Source organism: Archocentrus centrarchus, chromosome 23 (assembly GCF_007364275.1).
Source record: "Archocentrus centrarchus isolate MPI-CPG fArcCen1 chromosome 23, fArcCen1, whole genome shotgun sequence".
In the NCBI taxonomy this organism is placed as follows: Eukaryota; Metazoa; Chordata; class Actinopteri; order Cichliformes; family Cichlidae; genus Archocentrus; species Archocentrus centrarchus.
The window spans coordinates 17,497,283-17,515,407 of NC_044368.1; the positions used below are offsets into that span (position 1 = coordinate 17,497,283).

An 18,125-nucleotide genomic window follows, 5' to 3' on the forward strand; every position below is an offset into this window, starting at 1 on the left:
CCACATAGAATGACAAAGATCGTCAGTGAAGCGCTACGATGTTATTATAGCATCATCATGACACTATTGCATGATGACAAGAAAATTGGTTTGCAATGAATTCAAAGATGGATTGGAAACATTAAGTGCAGCTTTTAAGCGTTTTTTAGTTGTTTTTGTTTGTTGTTCCTAGAAATCAGGCATTGATGGTGCAGCGTTGTATTGTACTCCTTCGTGTATGCCGTTTTCTCTACCATAGATATTTTGCACTGTCAAATGAGGCCCATTGCTTATAGTAAAAAAACAAATAAAAACTTTGATAACCGCTGGCAGAGTCATGATGTTATCATATAGGCGATCAGCTAAATCCCACGTGTAGACACAAAGTTGTTGTGTAAACCTGCAGACTGCAGGAAAATACATCATCTTGTTCACTGAGCGCTAAATGCACATACAAATAGATACAAGGAGGACAATAACTTCCATTGCAGCATGGAGCTGTGTGCCCTGAGCGCGCGGCGTTCCACAATAAGTGGATGAGCGGGAGCTGATAGTTTGGCACAGCTGCCGCTTTTCAAAGCTAACAAAGTCTTTGTGGCAGTCACAAAGGTAGTGCCTGGCAATTGACTCCTGCAAAAAAAGAAAACGTATTTAAAAAAAAAAAAACTGGTTCTACCTCTGAGAGGAGAAAGTAGGAGAGATACAGGAAGGGAAGGGGAAAAAATGCATTGTATATCACAGCAAGTGGTGACACATTGTTGGGGCTTTGGGAGTTTAAGAGTGCACTGCCTCCTTTGTTGTAGCTCTTCTCGGAGGACTTGAGCATATCGACGTCCAGGTTTTTTTTTTTTTTTTTTCATTGCAACCTGAATTCTCATCCGGCACCCTGCTCCTGCATAAGAAACTGAACTGCTTCCTATAGCGACAGCACTTTGCATGACAAAAGAGAAGCAAATGGGAAACCTGGAAAAAAAAAATGGGGTGGGGGGGGTAGAAGGATGTCAAGTATGTAGAGGAAGTTTTCCTTTTGTGAAAATGCGCGTGTGCCTGCGTGTCCACATGTGCGCTCGTTAGTACAAAAGCCAGGGAGCCAGAGCTGGAGCTGGTGCACAGACAGTCAACGTGCTTTAATGGAGACTATGTGCTCACTGCGGCACGGCGGATGTGATAAATTATTCATTGGCTACAACGCCAGAGCTATCATCAGGCCTCCGTTATTATTACAAGCCGATGGTCAGCTGTTGCTTTAAGGTGCAGTGTAGAAAAAAAAAGTTTAACTTTGTAGAAAATGCTCCAAGACAGTAAAGGACTGGGGGTTACACCTTGTTAGGCTGTGTTGATCAGCTTACAGGGTATGAAAAGTTGTGAACAGAGGGAGTGCTGATAGGGTTACAACTCCCTGATCTCTCACAGATTTCTTGTTTTTCCTCCTTTTATCCCTCTCCTCTTATTCATTCCCAGCCTCTCCCTGCAGTTTTCTCTCTTTTTTTACTCTCTGTCCATGTCATTTTATATGGTGTCCCTCTGTCCTTGCATTCATCTCCCCCCTCTGTCCCTCTCTGTATGTCCCTTTCTGTCACCACTACCCCCTCCACCCCCCTACCGATGCTCCTTCTTGCTCCCACAACCCCTATTTCTGTCTCTATCTCCATGGAGGAGGTGCCAGAGCAGCGTAATTGGTATTCAGGCTCTGTCAGAGCCAATGCAGAGACCTGTTAGCAGAATAAGAGAGGAAACATCCTTATCTGGATTTCCACAGTAACCAGAGGGTGGGTGGATGGGTGGGGGACAGGGGTTCAGCTTCACTTGCTGCTTTTTATTATATTTTATTTTTATATTCCTTTATTCGTGGATGTGTTTGTTGTTTTCTCTCTTGTTTTCTCTCATCGTCCTCCCCCTGCTGTCTGTGCTAATTATTGACTGGCTGTGTTGCAGGCTCCTAAGCGCACACGCATGCCCCTAATAGGAATTCACACATTGACTGGAGTTTATAATCAACACAAACTGCAGAGAAGAGGCACATAAGAACTACAACCTGTATGTGCAAACACACTTGCACAGACATTACACAACCCGATACAGCCCGCTGGCACAACTTTCCCACATCTGCATCTACTACACTTATTACACACAAAGATTTTCTCTCTACTCTCACCAGTGTCCTCTCTGTCTACCCTCAGTTCCAGAGAGCTACACTACAGACACATGTACTTGCACAGCACCATTATGGGGCTATTTTGAGGATACTGAGTGAGTGTGCCCAGCTCTTGAACTACCCAAACGACTGTGTCTCTCTGTACACTGTAAATGTAATTCAGCTTAAATGAGTGGGTAAATTATATTTTTATTTATAATGATTATGAAACAAAATCATGAAAATCACTTCAGCTCATGGTGTGAAAGTCAGTTTGCGCTCCAGTTTGGTGATTGAAAATCTATACTTGGCACCAATTGGCAATACCTAGCTTGCTAGCTTTAGCTGATTACTTACACCACCCTCTCATCTAAATTTTATCACTTCTATTTCACAAATAAAGTAAAATAAATGCGTGAATTAATAAAATAGTGCTAGCATTAAAGCTTCAAAATATAGAGTTAAGAAACCAGTAGCTAATGTCAAAGAGGGTGTGTCCATTTTTTTATATACAGTCTATGGTATTGTTAGTTTGCACGTCAGAGTGTCTGATCAGGTTTTTCATGTAGCAGAGCCTGAGAAAAATGCAGACAGACACCAGGATCAATGCACTGTTAACTTATTTCACCTTTGACCTTAGTAGAAGGATGATGTCACACAGGCTGGCTGTCCATACATCGTTTCTCTTTTGAGCACTTTGATGAAATTTCTTATTTAGCCCATCATTAAATCATGGACTTAATGACAAACTAATTAACTGTGACCTCACAAACATATTTTTCATACAACAAATTAAAATCTTAACTTTGACAAAATTTCACTCAAATATCTACTGTAACAGGATGTATACTGATATGGGACTTTGGCTGCTCACTTATTTCCAAAGGGGTCGCCACAGTGGCTGGATCTACATGTTTTGATTTGACATAGATTTTCCACATGGATGCCATTCCTGACACAACTCTCCGATTTATCCAGACTTGGGACCAGTGTTAGGAGTACGCTAGCTTGTGACTCCCTGAGGCTGGGTTTGTGTCTCTTCCTGGTCTCAAACTGATGATCATTCACGTGCAAGACAAAAGTGTTAACCACTACACCACAGAGCCACCATCTATAGGATGAAAATTATGAATTGAAATGATTGACATTGTTTATCCAAAAGCATGATGGTGTTTTGCAAAACACTTTTCTGGCCTTTGTTTAACGCCACAGCTCAGGAAAACAAGACAAACATGGATGGAAACGTGGTGAGAAGCTCTCATGTTGAGAGCCAAGGATATTTAATAGTGTAGCTAGCAATGAATTTAAAAAAAATAGAGCTGCATTACAAGTGTATTACTCAAAAAAGATCAATACAGAATATCATTTATCAGATAATTTTTTTCTTTGAAATCATTTTTAGTAAAGCTCACTTTGAAACAATAGCATTGCCAACAGGGTCCAGGCGGGCCACGGCTGCCTCTGAAATTTCATCGTCGTACCTCTGTCGCGACCTCGGATCTGAAAGTAGTCGGTGAGTTTCAGTAAATGACGCTTACTGACTACTGATGTCCTCCTCGAGTATTTGTACTCACGGATTGCAGCTTTTTCGAGTTGTTTCTAAAGTAAAGCTGTTTATATGGCTGTATGTCTCCTTTAACTACCTGTTCTTCTGAAGCAGGATCTGTTTCTCTCTCTTCTGTTTCTTTGCTTTGCTTTGCAAAATAAGTGGGCACAATATACAAGGGAAAAAAAAGAAACAAAAAACATAGAAAAAAGAGTAGAAGAAAGAGAATGCATTAAAAGCCTGGATTCAACCTCAGTGGGAGACTATTCAAAGCCAGTGTGCGATTCTGTAAGTCTGAAAAAGTGGACATCACGCAGATCTTGTTCAACATGCACTGGTGAAAATAAAAGAAAGCAAAAGAAGCAGAAGTGAGCTTATGGCAACAACCTGCAGAGCCTGTTCATTAGTTGTGGTGACCAGCTAACCAAATTCAACTTGTCACTATAAGAAAAAGTCAACGGGCCTACAGGAAGAACCATTAATTCTCTAATATTTTCATATATGGATATATATAACACATTAAAACTGGACTGTCGGAAGAAAATGGATGGATGGGTATGACGTTGATGTACGTCAAATAAGAAAACTAAAGTATATCCATATACAATTTATTAACTTTCAGTTTATTGTGTATATTATTACAGCATAAATTCAATCATTGTTTTGGTTGTTGTACTCTCTCAAGATTTTCAAAGGCCTCATCTGACTCTCCATAAAATACACTCTATGATTTGATCAATGAAGCACTGACAGAAATGGAACATGTGACTTTTGACATATCTGTTTAAAACTGGTGAAAATGACATTTTAACAGAATTGTGCCCATCTCCAGTGGCTCCCTCTGACTTTGACAAAAAAAAAATTAAAAATAATTTTAAAATGTGACTACAAGTATGGAAGCTATTTAAAAAGCCTGTCTAGGCTACACACTGAATTTAAAATAAATGTTTTAATACGTGCAGCTCCCCCGGCACTATCCTTTCAAATTTTGCTGAAAATCAGTAGCGGTGGTTAGCATGGATTTTTACACATGAATGCAAAGTTGGGAGTCTCCCTAGCTATTCACTTCAAATCCAAAACACAAGAGTTGTGGAGGAAAAGAGACAATTCAACAGCATCTGAACATATTTGTTTGCTTTGACTGTCAACGCTGCTGGACGATGAGTATGCTTGATCTGCACCTGAGCTAAACCTTTTAATTTTACTATTTTTAAAGCTATTAGACTGCTTACATGTTTTATTTATTATCAGAGTAGGCAACCTTTGATTCATTTACATAAACACAGAAGGCCCGCATGGCTTTTTAGCTGCTCTGTTTCAGAATAGGTCTAAATATGCTAATAGATATTTGCTGCTTGTTCTGTTTTGCAGCTGTGTATGTAAATCTGAGTAAATAATGAAATTATTTTCTGGTTTTAGTTCTATAACTTCATAAATCTGGCAAAAACATGACACTGTTGTAATGAAAATACTAAGTTAAAGTACCAAATAATAACAAATAGGCTACTTTATACTCAACATGCTGTGCCAACTTCATTAGATTCAAGACTTTTTTTTTTGGTCATTATGTAAGCATAGTGAAATGATAATAATACTCACTCGCATGGTACATAAAATTTAAATAACATTTATATATAAATACATATACTCAGTAAGATTTGGCATAAGAATATTTCATGTTAAGATTAGATGTAAGAATACTGTCAAAAATTGCTCTTTTAATAATAAAGGTCCCTGACCCTGGGTTACACTTCAGTACTTCCAATATGTATTAAGTTGTACTTTTACTAATGTGTCATTTGAATTATAATGCTCTAGTTTGTATTTCTCACATTACTTAAAAAGATTAGAACTTTTTGAATTATATCTTCAGGACAATGTTCCAGTTTGCCTTTTTAAGGTTTTAACTCTTTCTGTTGTCAGGAGTGTTTAATGGTGCACATTAGCATAAACTTCAGCAAAACCTGTAAGGTGTGACTAAAATTACGGACAGCAACAAGCATCTTAAATGCTGGTTACCTCAGTGCTGTGGGGGTCTTTTTGGAACAGGAAAACAGAACCTCAGCCATCATCAACAAATTAAGAAATCCTCAATTGTGTTATGAAACCACATGTTAGGAGAGAAACTACGTAGATTTTTGGATAATATCCTCTCTCTCTTAGCATTGGTGCAGGTTAGTAGCACAACCCAATCTCCGGCTGCTATTACCTGAGTTGCCATGGTAACCCTCCCCCAAAAAGAATTTATTTCAGGAAGCAACCATCAGCACAACCTGTGACTCTCTCTGTCTCTCTCGTTCTTTCCCTTTCCTGCTCTTTCTCGTCATCCTGCTAGCTTTTCACTCTTTCATACACTTCCTACTCCTCTCTTCTCACGCTGTCTGTCCTCGTATAGTGTCCCCATCCTTTTCTTAATTCACCTCGCTCCATTTCTACATTTTATCTGTCCGTCCCCTTCCACCTCATTTGCTGGTCACAGGTCGTCCATATTCAGCCACTGGGTTAGTTCATTTGCAGCTACAACCAGAGGAAACGGTGCATCAGGCTCCTTCACTGGGTAGTTATCTGTACTCATGGCTGGAGCTGTGTGTGTTTGAGAGGAGAGTACTGTGTCTGTGCAAGTGTGTTTTTGCATGCATTCAAAGTGTGTGTGTGTGTGTAGGAACCTCGCGTGTGTAACCATTTGTGCCAATTATTTCATTACCGGCTGACAGATTTCTTTTCCACTATTACTGCTCCCCTAGCCACAGGCACCAGCACAAACCCCGCAGTCACAGACCACACAATCACACACACAAGCTAGCACACAGCAACCAGTTAAAGCCATCAATTAAGGAGGCAATTTGCTCAGTGGTTCCACCTGGGCTAAAAGGCAGGTGGGTGGCTATGCTCTGTTTACCTATCAGACACTATTAGGGCTGGGATGTTGCTGGTTTTACTTCTGTCCTGCCTCCATGATGTCAGCTCTGCCTTTTCTGGTCTGCCAGCATGTCTTATGGGCTGTGTGTGTGTGTGTGATTGTGTGTCTGTGTGTGTGTGTGTGTGTGTGTGTGACTGAGCGGGAGATTATGTCAAGCATTCAGATGATAACTGGAATGCACTGTATCTGTCAATGGGTGGCAACCAAATGACAGATGATGCTAACATTTTGCGGATGTGGTGTGTGCGTATGCATGTTATGTGTCAGGTTATGAAGCTGCTGACATCTAGAAGTAGTAGCTGATGCCGTCCTGTCCACACACATCTCCGTCTTTGACAAGATTTCATCAGCAATACCTCGAAGTGTGTGTACTGTTATTTTTGTGAGTGCTTCATTGTGGACTGTGTGTGTGGCCTCTGCAGCAATATTTCATCCTTTCTGGAGTCCCCTAAGAACCTGCGGCACTCTGTGTGAGTGCGTGTGTTTGTGGCAGTGTATGCATATGTATTCGCGGCTGCCTCTGTGCCTGTGTGTGCACATCTACACTTGCTCCCAGCATTTATTCACTATCATGGAGAACAGCGCGTGTGTGTGTTCGGAATGTATGATGAAACTTCACACACACAGAGGTACACGCACCATGCCACACACACACACACACTCACACAGTCTGTTTGATAAATTAGACTTGGAGCTACAGGAATTTGCTTTGCAATGAACTAAAGCAACCATGAGATAGTCCATACAGTCTGTCGAGCTCCGGTGTATATTTACAGCGCCCGTGTACGCATATGCCTGCATTTGTATTTGTCACTCCACCTCTGCATCCAACTTAACATGTGCAGATGCCTGTGGCCTCGACGTTTATCTGCAAGAAATAGAGAGCCTGCGTGTTTACATACCGACCTCGTCGTACAGATGTGCTCCGAGGCACGTCGGAGAGCACACTCGGGAGGTAAATCGCACCGACAGGACCTACATGTCAATGCTTCCTCTCCTGTTAGTTGATTTCAGGCAAGGGCATTCTGTTTCCTGCATCCCACAAGCCCCATTTCCTTTCTCATTGAGTGTGGTATTATCCTTGGGCTTATGTGGCAGAGCACAAGATATAATTTATTGTCTGTTCAGCAGGGCAAATGTGCAAACCTGGCATATTTCATTTGCTGAACATATCATTATTAAAATATGATTTTTTTTTCCCCCCTCCTTTTTTTTTTGTTTCACACTGTGTGGAGAAATGCTACCTAGGGTATATCTGATTCATGCCCTCCTTGGCAATAATATATACAAATATTGGAGGACGTGCACCTCTGTGTGAGGAGAAGTCAGTGTTATGAAGGGGAAAGCGCAGTGGTAAAAGACTCAGACACATCGATGATATCAATGCATACCAAATAGAAAAAATGTGCATTACTGCTCAGATGATGAAACACTAGGTTTGGGAAAGCAGTGACCCTCCTTCCCCCTTAATACATGCATACTATCTGAGCTCAGACAGCTATGGAATCCAGGTTGCTTTAGTATCCATAGCAGGGAATACGCAGCATGCCTTGTAAATTACAGTGTACACAGTGTGTATACTATATATGCAATATTTTTTACGTGAAGAATGTGCCTTTAAACATTCCCCAGCAGCAGCACTGTAAAGAAACAACATGCCACGGAAGAAAGCTTTCTGTATTCATGAGTTTGGTTTTAACAGTCCCTGCAGGTACAATAATGAAGTTCCTCTCTCCCATGTGGAATGGACCGTAATGATTGTGATGAAGCAGAATTGCTCGCTGCCCCCCCCCGCTCCTGTTATATTGACAGAGCTGTAAACATGAGCATAAAACTATACGTAGCAACAATGTAACTGCAAAAAAGAACTATTAACAGATGCAGAGAGCGAGGGTAACGCCAAAAAAGGTGCACAAAGCTAAACCTACAGAGGTCGTCTGAGTGGCTTATTTCCCAAAAAGATGAAACACTGAGCAAAATGAGAATGAAAAGCAGAATATTATAGTTTGCAATTAATATCAGCGACCAAGATAACATAGAAAATGTTGAAACTGAGACATCTTACTGTATTTTTTTTAATAAAAGGACAAGAGATTGAAAAGGTTATGTAATGTTTAAAAATACCTGGTGGAGCATGTCACAACTAATTACCTTAATTAGTAATATGATTAGGTAAAAAGGAGCATCCCAGAGGCTGAATCTTTCAGAAGTTGGGGAGGAGTTTACAACCCTGTGAAAAGCTGTGTGGCAAATTCCAGAAACTCTTCTTTCCTGAACCCTGTCTCATTTCCGATGGACCAAGATGAAGAAGAAATCTGTCCTGTGGTCTGACCAATCAAAATTTGAAATTCTAATGCTGAAATGCATTCTGCACATAGTACAGCAGCATGGCTCTAATGGAAAAGAGTCCGGGAGCTAAACGAACCTGGCCTGTCACTCATTAAATACACTAGCATTGTTTTGCCTGGTTGTGTACTTAATCACACTGAGAAAAGTACAAAAAAATAGGGGTGGTAGTTATTGTTCATATGCTAAAAATGGGTCATTTTAGCCTTTTGCTAGGTGGTCTCTCGGACACAGGATGACGTTGTAATATCTGGCATACCTAAGAACCCTAAAGATGTACCTGCATGCCCAGTTTGTTTGCTGAACTCCAAATGGTTTAAGAGGAGTTTGTGGACAAGGACACAAACACACAAGCAGACAGAGATTTCATGTATAATAGCGGGATATGCTCTTTCAAGAAATTCAACAAAGGAGGCCATGAACAATCAAGCAGCTGAAAATCCATATCAAACAAGAATGGGAACATTTTAGTTTCTCAACTACAGTAACTGTTGAGATACAGTGGTAAATGTGCCCCGTTCCCAAGTTTATTGGAGCAAGTTGCAGATATCAAACAAAAAACATGCATATGCTGTTTAAAACCCCCCAAAAACAGTAACACATTTTTTCTGTTTACTATTATCAATGAAATTTAGTTTTACATGATTTGCATCTCATTAAATTATGCTTTTATTGACATTTTACAACTTATTAAAAAAGGGTTGCAATTGAAAAATCAAAAATGTTTATCTTTAATTTTTACCAGCTGAAGATCATTCAAACTAATAATTTATAAAAGTGAGCTATATCGTATAACGTAGCGGCAGCAGGTTCCTCCTGCATTTAAAATAATTCACAACTGGAACAACAAAGACAGTTCCAATGAGTAAACAAGCTAAAGCATGCAATCATTTGAATAATCATATTCAAGCAACCTGCTGGATTACAGTTTGACACTATAATGCCTGCCCGCTACATCAATTATGTCAATGAAAATCACCGTACGAGCAGCAAACCTGATGACTTATCTTGCTTCGTTGCATGACTAACATCCATGTCAGCACCTTTCTTGCTGAATGCTTTAATGCCATTAGAAGATAAATGAGTGACACTGCTTGTTATGACCCATAATGATATGGTTTGTCCTTTACAGTGAGCTAAACCCATTTTCTCTTACTGCGTAAGAACGAGAATAGGAATTGGAACCCCACAAGCAATCTATTCAAGGGTGCAACAAGCTAAGGGGATGTGACGTGCCAATGTTTTTTAGTGATTTTCATTATGTGTCATTCTATTCTAATTCATTTTCAATTGGACCATAAGAGCTGCTGCCGTAAGCAGTGCAAAAAGCAGGAATGAACGAGGGAGGATCTTGTTTAGCTGCAAGACATCCTGAGAAGGAAAATAATGATCTTTATGAAATTGCTTTAGACACAATCTGACAGCCGAGACAAAGCAAGTGGCTGGCCCTGTTCGAATCGATAAAGCCTCCATTAGTTTTCTAAAGAGTAACATGCAATTTGTTTCGGTGGAGCAGCATAGCATCAGTAATATTCTGTTCCTTTGACACAAAAAGCTAATGCACTATAGCCCGCCTAATGTCAGATTAAACCTACATTTCTGTCAGATGGAAATGGAAAAACTGTTTGAACGCGGTGGATCCATAAAGCATGACCAAGCCTGTTATCACAGACACCAAATTTCTGTCACAATGGCCTTGTGGGCCAAGCTTTTGTGAAGATAGAAAAAAAAACTTGTTTCGAAATCCATTGAAATGACTGTGATCTCATGCACACAGAAGATCAAACTTCTTAAGTAGCTATTGATCGGCTAGATGAACAGAGACACGGCGATTGATCGAACGCTGGGATGACCTCATCGCTACCTTTGACACAGCAGGAAAGCACAAATAGAAAAGGCAGAAGGGTAAGCACACTTCTCACCCATCATTTCCTAAAGAATGTGTGGATGTATCACTCTCAAACACCCTGGTGGTCAGGGAATCAATAGTCTGGAGAGTTAGCCTATGAATAAAATGGACAGGCTTGGTTCCCCTTAAATCAGCACTCTTTCAGTTTGCACAGTATATCCTGATGAATCCACTAGCTTGGGTTAGATCATCTAAGGGGAGGGACCGGTTTCTCTTTGAGAAATGGTCATGATGGACATGTTGCCAGTGTTGCAAGAACAGACCCAAAGGAATCCGCCCTCCTCTGAGGAAAATGCTGATCTGAGAGGATCTCTCTCCCACCAGCTGACAAGTCGTTAGACAAATGGCCCTGCTTGCCTCTAACCTCTCAAACTACTGGCCCTCCTTCTTTTTGTCCTACTCCTCAGTTTGGGTGTCTACTGCCAAACACTCCAATATTCAATCTCATTTATGCGGGTGCAAATACACCCATGATTAATTTATCCAGCCGAGCTCTATCAGGTTGAAGTGACCAGAAGACATTCTTGGATGAGGTTTTAATTAAAGATACAACTACAGTTACTTAAACCGCTCAGTTCCTTTATGCTCTTTCCCACGTCTTACATCCACAAGGAGCACAATCTAACAATCTGTGCTAGCTTGCTGATCTGTGCCATAATTTACTATGCGTGGCACGCATTTTTATCACCAGCATCTGTATTACACTAATGTGCCTGGAAGATGTAGCGTTGCATGTCCTTGCTGATTCAAGGTTTTACAGAGTAGATCAAATCTGTGTCTTCAAGCTTGGATTGGTAGGGCCTCGGGGAGTTTTACACGGCACTTCATGGGTGGAAGGGCACGAATGAAGTGTGTAAGGGCAATGTCTTTCTGACATCACTATTTCCAAAGGCCAGTGAGTGTCTCCAGTAAAAACCGGAACCCTAAGAGGATCCTCACAGCCAGCTTTTCATTAGAGGCCAACGCCAGCCACTGCTTCTTTTTTTTTATCGTCCCACAGCTCTGCCAAAAGGCAATCAATAGGACTTTTGGAAAACTGGGTGCAATAGTGCACACTTTTTACTGTCCCACAATCAATAGGAACTGTGAAGAACAGTGCCATGAGCAAACACATACACACACATGGATGAAAGGTGGCCCCAGACACAAGGCACAAGGGGGTTGTTTGTGACCCGACTTAGATTACCTTGAAAAACCACCACCGGCTTCTGCTGCAGCTGTCATTGACTCACAGAAGTGATTTAATTAACAAACCCTTAAACTAATGAATCAATTAAGCAATTGATTAATGCGCACTACCCCTATGGATTACAGCTGATACTGACCATTAAAGATAAATTGTGTCCAATTTAGAGCAGTTTACAGCAGATTACATTCAGACAGACACTCCGCTTACCTGTGTGCACCATTGCTGTGAGGGATTTGAAATCACTGAGGATTTGCCAAATAAAACACGGTGATTGTGACATTGCTTCTGTATGCTGAAGGAGTATTACTGCAGCATTAAATACATGCATATTATCTTTATCTCACTTGAGCCTAAAGCTGTGCTTCAGGGCTAAGTTCCCTAAAATCCTTCCTTTCTGCAGATTAATAATAGATGCTTAAAAAAAAGGAAGAAATACTTAATGACTACACCTCTGTAGCTGGATCTCAAAAATCATATTAGAGTCAGAGCTCATACAGCAGCTCACCCCGGCCTCGACTATAATTAAACAATCGACATGTTTTAGATGCAGGTGATAGCTGGCAAACAGCTACGCTACTTAAAGGCTGCACCTAACCTGCATTGTGCATTCTGCTACAGTGGCACAAACAGAATTAATATTCAGATGGAAACATGAAACACGGCATTTGCAGATGGCACGATGAAATTGAATACTTGTACTGAAATCTCTGCAGCAAGAGAAGAAAAAACTGGAGGACAAAATAGTATAGCATGAAGGGGGGATAAACAACAGTTGTGTAGCAGATCTTTTGTATCTTACATAACCATCTACTGTTTGACAACTCTGCTGCATAACACCAACCATGCTATGCATTTTTAGTCGTACAATCAGCTTCATTTGAGCAAAAGAGCTCGATGTCAGAGACAGGCAGTTGGTTCGCACATAACCTTCGACTGCAGAATCATTGTTTTGCTCATATGTTTATTATTACACTGTTACGCCTGTTTTTTCAGAGGAAAAAATAAACAGAGGGGCAGCATCTGCACAGACGTGACGTGCCCTGGATTTTTCAGCTGGTGTCTTAAGTGACAGGGCTTCCCTTGCTCCACGGGCAACGTACGTGCGTGACACCGAGTGTTTGCCACCTCTTGACCTGAATCTGCCTTAGGCTGCTGCGAGCCCAGCTTCCACACCAGAGGATGTCCTTCTGATCCACATCTTTTGTTTAAAAAAGAAAAAAGAAAGGAAAAAACATGAGGATACCCTAGACTGCTTTTTCAACTGCAGTAAATGATTTTAGTCGTCTGATGTCAGGTGCAGTGTATCCACACAGATATACACACACTGTATATCTGTCACTTTGGTCCATTATGGCTCACCCTGTGGTTTTACCTGAAGATCAATAACTGCAGTTGTTAGGCAGCCTGGTGGTCTGTCTGAGGGAGGCAGAGGACACAGAGAGGCCACTGGGCTATGCAGACATGAGGTTTTATGAGTGCTACACCAATTCAGCTCCTCAGCATCATGGAGACATTGAATCTTTTGTCTTCTCAGGCCTATTTTTATACCTGCATATACCTACAATCGGTTTGTATCTTCCATAACTATAAGGTTTTATGAGCTCAAAAGCATCCTCTGCAGCACGTTCTATAAGGCTACTAAGCTCCATCTTTGTTTACCTCCACGTTATTCTTATGCTAAGAGTGAACTTCAGGCTACTAGTGTTTTAAAGAGGCTGCTCTTTTTAGCTTTAAATGCAAACCGCACAGAGCCTCAAAATATTATGCAAATCATTTTATTACTGTGATGAACATATGTTATTTTCTGAATGAAACTTTTCATTTACCTCAATGGTCCCAGATCCACCAGTGGATTTCTGTACCAGGAACTATTCTGTGAACCTGTCAAGACCCTCTATTGCCATGTGACAAATATCTCAGCCAATGAAGGGCAAAATGGGATTTGCTTCATTGTGTGAATTATTGAAGTGGACAGTGTGAGAAATTTATGGCTCAAAATTCATCCACATTCCGAGCACATAATATGTTTCCAATCCCAATCCGGCCTCTCCGCAAGGCGAGATCCTGTGCCACATTATGCAAGAGGGCTGACGCAACGGGGTGTACAACCCCCCCTTAAATGCACATTTCTGTTCATGGTGTGTTCGGCTGCCTAACGGGCTGACACACAGCTGACGTTTTCTTTCTCCATGAGCTAAAATCACCGTCCTCAATCTCTAGTTGGCAAGCTCACATTTACTGGGTATGAAAATAACTGTTGTTGACAAGTTACCTTAAATAATATACCACCTGCATGCACATCTGTACCACCAGATTCAGCACCCTTATGCACTGAAGCACAGAAGAGGCAATCAATCCGTGACATGATAGAGAGAAGACTAAAAATACATCTTCTCTTCTTCCCTCTTTCTTTTGTTCGTATTCACACTAAAGACGGTTGTGTTGGACAACCCCGATGTTCTTAATGAAAGAATATGCAGGCCAAGACTAAAAGGGCTCTGTTCTTTTTTAGGTCCCTCGTGCATGCCTTTCATTATCCTCATTCCCAAAAGACTGTCACTAATGCACTCCTTTGAATTCATTTTATCAGTTCTTATTATTAGGCCTTACAGCAGGCTTTGACCTTGGCCATTCTTGTATCCTAAAGTGAGCATATTCTCACCACTCCTTTGTGCGACTCTCTCGCTCCATCTCTCTGTACAAGATTTCAATAAAGACCAAAACCGTAATGAAATGTGTTCTCTTGGCAGAGAAGTGACCCACAGATTTCCACTCCCGAACTTAAAAGCTATTCTGTGTCAAGTTGGAAAGCACAGAAAACGCAGGCTTAGGGGAACAACACCTCAGCGTAAAAAGCACAACATGATACAGACAAACAACTCGGCGGTGAAGGTCAAAAATATTGCCTTGCCAGTCAACAGGCTCAACAATGCTGATGGCCTGAATCTAATGAGAGTCCCTCGCATTAACACAGCCATGAGCAGCACTTTTTTGTACTGTTAGGTGGCCACATAATCCTCTTTTTGACCTCTGTGAAAGGCTAGTATGCCACAGTAAATTAAAACTCCAAAGGAAGGCTTTGGGACATGTGCCAGTACAGAATCCTCAACTCCCTCAACTCCCTCAAATTTTGGCTGACAGACCTGTTTCTCACCCCTTGCTTCCTTAGCTCAGTAAGGGACATACTCCTACCCAGGAGTAGTCATGGACTCACCATGGTGAGGAAAGTGTTTGCTACTGCTTGACCTGAATGTCTGCCCAGGGCTGGAAGCAGGGAGGGCATGGTGAGCCATTCCAAGCCATGCTTTTCAAAAATTTCCACAAAGGAAACCCATGACCGTTCCTAAGTGCCAAACAGACCGAGCTTGCTCCGGGGTATACATATGTAAGGGTAGCATTAAGTGCTGTTTTATGTGCCAGCTTTATGCAGTACAGTAATTCCCCAGCTCACACCATTTGACTTTCATAAGGAGTTTGAGCAGTAAGTGTACTCAACCTCTGCATGAAAGTCTCCCCGCAGACAGATGTGATTTGTGTTTATCGTGGTGTATTGTAGGTGGAATTAATGACTGGTTACACAAAATAATCTCCCACACTGAGCTCAGTTATGATTCATTAACGTTTGAATGTCAGCAAATGTAACTCAATTAATTATCCCCAAAAGCTGCACCAACTTGACACAATGCAGCCATGTCTGCAGGCTGTGCAATCCAGACAGCATGGCCGTGATGACAGACACACAGCAGCCAGAGCACTGATGCTGGGAGTTGTGTCTGACGATTTGGATTGAAATTGTACCCAGTTTCGACATAAAAGGGTCAGAAAACACAATATAACGGGAATGGAACGATATTAGAACCGCTTGACCTCAATGTTACCCTAAAGCTAGACTCTAGTGCCATCTATTGAAAACGCTTAAAACAAATCAGTATCTCTATACAGTGAACTGCTTTTAGTGCTACTTTTTCCCTTCTTGAGCACAATTCTTCTTCTCTTCTGCTGTTCAATATTGGTGAATCGAACGAATCGAATCGAATATTCGGGCGGATTACTTGTTGATGAGCAAAGATGCAGAAATGCAGGCGCGAAAAATCACATGAGAGCTTATGCGCCTCATGCTAATAACTTTGCCTTTGTGGAAATTTTTTTTTTTTTTTTTTTGGTCTCGGAGCAACTAAAGAAAATGATATCTTTGATAGCGACGCATGCAATTCAGGTTTGAATTTTTTCATCGAAAAACTTCCTATAAACTACATGGAAAAGGGTGACTCATTAAAGGATTAGATTGAGGGGTAAATCGGTGGAGTTCTGCGTGATTACCTTCTTTGAGCAGGCGGGAGTGAATAAGGAGAATGAGAAAGCAGCAGATCGCCGCTCCGGTCAGTGCCCACGCAACTCTGAGCAGCTGCATCCTGGCGTGGGAAGGTTTGTGGCGGACCGAGACAGCCTTGCAAGCGGGAGAGAGACACTCCACCTCAGCTCACAGACACGCACTGACTCATTTTCGGTTGGCCATATAATTCAGCTTTCATCCAAAATCCCCACTTGATAGTCCGGTTTAGATGTGACCGAGAAGGGTGGGATTCCGTGAAACAACAACAAAAAAAAAAAAAAGCGCACTTGCTTCGCCGCCGGTGCGTCAATGTGCTTTCCAAACAGAGGGGCGATTAACCCCAAATGCCCGTCTGAACGGCTGGCATCTTTCCTCACATCACTTCTTTTCTTCAAGAGTCTCTTGCCAGAGTGTCGCTCACGACAGGTTCGGCAAAGCGGGCTGCGCCCCTCGATGTGTCTCCCTCTTCGAGTGCGCACGGCGGTCCACGGCGTTGCGGCGAGCAGATGATGATCACCGCTCTCCGCTGCATGTTACGCACATCTCTCCCACTGCTTGAGACAGAGGCAAACACTGCCAACCAAGTCGCCTCACAGCTTCTCTCTCTCTCTCTCTTTCTCTCGTTTTCCCTCCCTCTCTTTGTCGCGCTGTCTCTCTCTCTCTCTCTCTCTCTCTCTCGCTCTCTCTCTCTCTTTCTCCCACTTCTTCACTATATTGCCCAGCCGATCCGTCACTTTCTCCCTGTCTTCCCCCCTCCCTCTTTCCACTCCGTGGCTTACCCTTTTCTCAGTCCAGTGCAACTCTTGCCATTTACGCACGAGAATAGACAGTTTCATAAACTATGCATCTCCTGGATGTTCCCGGTTCTTCTTCATCATCACGTTTTGAAAACATTTCCCCCTCAAATCAAAGATTCAGAGGCGCTGTGGTAAGCACACACCCCCACCCACCACCACCACCGACTTTTCTCAAAAGGCGAAGCAAAGCAAAGGCTGATCTGCGCAGGTTTTTTCTATACATTCTCCCATCAATAAACTATAAGATTAAAAAGAAACAGTTGCGGGCAGGAGTGTGGGCACATCTTACTTTCTGTCCCTGCGTGTGTTCCTCATACGATAAAATTGACTATTTTTTTTCCCCTTCTGCTTAGCTCCAGGTTACGTCACAACTCCCCAAATAATCTCCTCCGGCTACAAAGCACGAGATAGTGCCGCTCCAAAAATGATGTTTCCACTAAATAAAGAAATAAAAGTGATCCAGGAGGAAATTTAAAAAGTGCTGATTTTAGTTTTATAACCTTCACCTCACCCGTGGACGCATGCAGCACAAATGTAAAAATGAGATTGCAAAGGAAATTCTGCACCTCCATATTAGCCAAGCCTCTCGGATATTGAAACAGGCAACAGGCTTCTGCTTAGCCCAGCCTGAGGCTCTTTTTTTTTTTCTTTTTTTTTTTAAATCATTCACCACCCCACACGCCTCCAACCCGAAACCTATTACAGATGCAGCCTAAAATTTCATCATATTAAAACATATAAAGCACTGATACCGTTGCAAATTCTTTTTAAAAAAATCTGCTCTGTTCACATCATTGGAGGTTCAAATGAATATCATGATCATGGAAGTGAAAGCAATCCAACTGGAGGAGGACCAACACTGAATAGCAAAACAATAGCATGTGTAATCCTTCACCCTCACCCCGTCTGCACGGCACAAAAAGCTCAGCTATTGTTTCCGTTTATGTATATTTGCACGCTGCTTGAGGATCA

The 18,125-nt window shown here is 41.7% G+C and overlaps 1 protein-coding gene across 3 annotated transcripts in view; it reads right to left on the reverse strand.

Annotated features, from left to right (window-relative positions):
• The window catches only part of LOC115773443 (chemokine-like protein TAFA-5), a 164,421-nt gene that overhangs the window by 96,567 nt on the left and 49,729 nt on the right, over positions 1 to 18,125 (reverse strand). The window contains exon 1 of one of the 3 annotated variants that reach the window (XR_004019100.1): positions 16,344 to 16,958. The exons of the other annotated variants lie outside the window; for them this stretch is intronic. The gene's annotated coding sequence lies outside the window, so the exon portion shown is untranslated. Of the gene's footprint in view, positions 1 to 16,343; positions 16,959 to 18,125 lie in introns of those variants that run through there. 3 annotated transcript variants of the gene reach the window in all.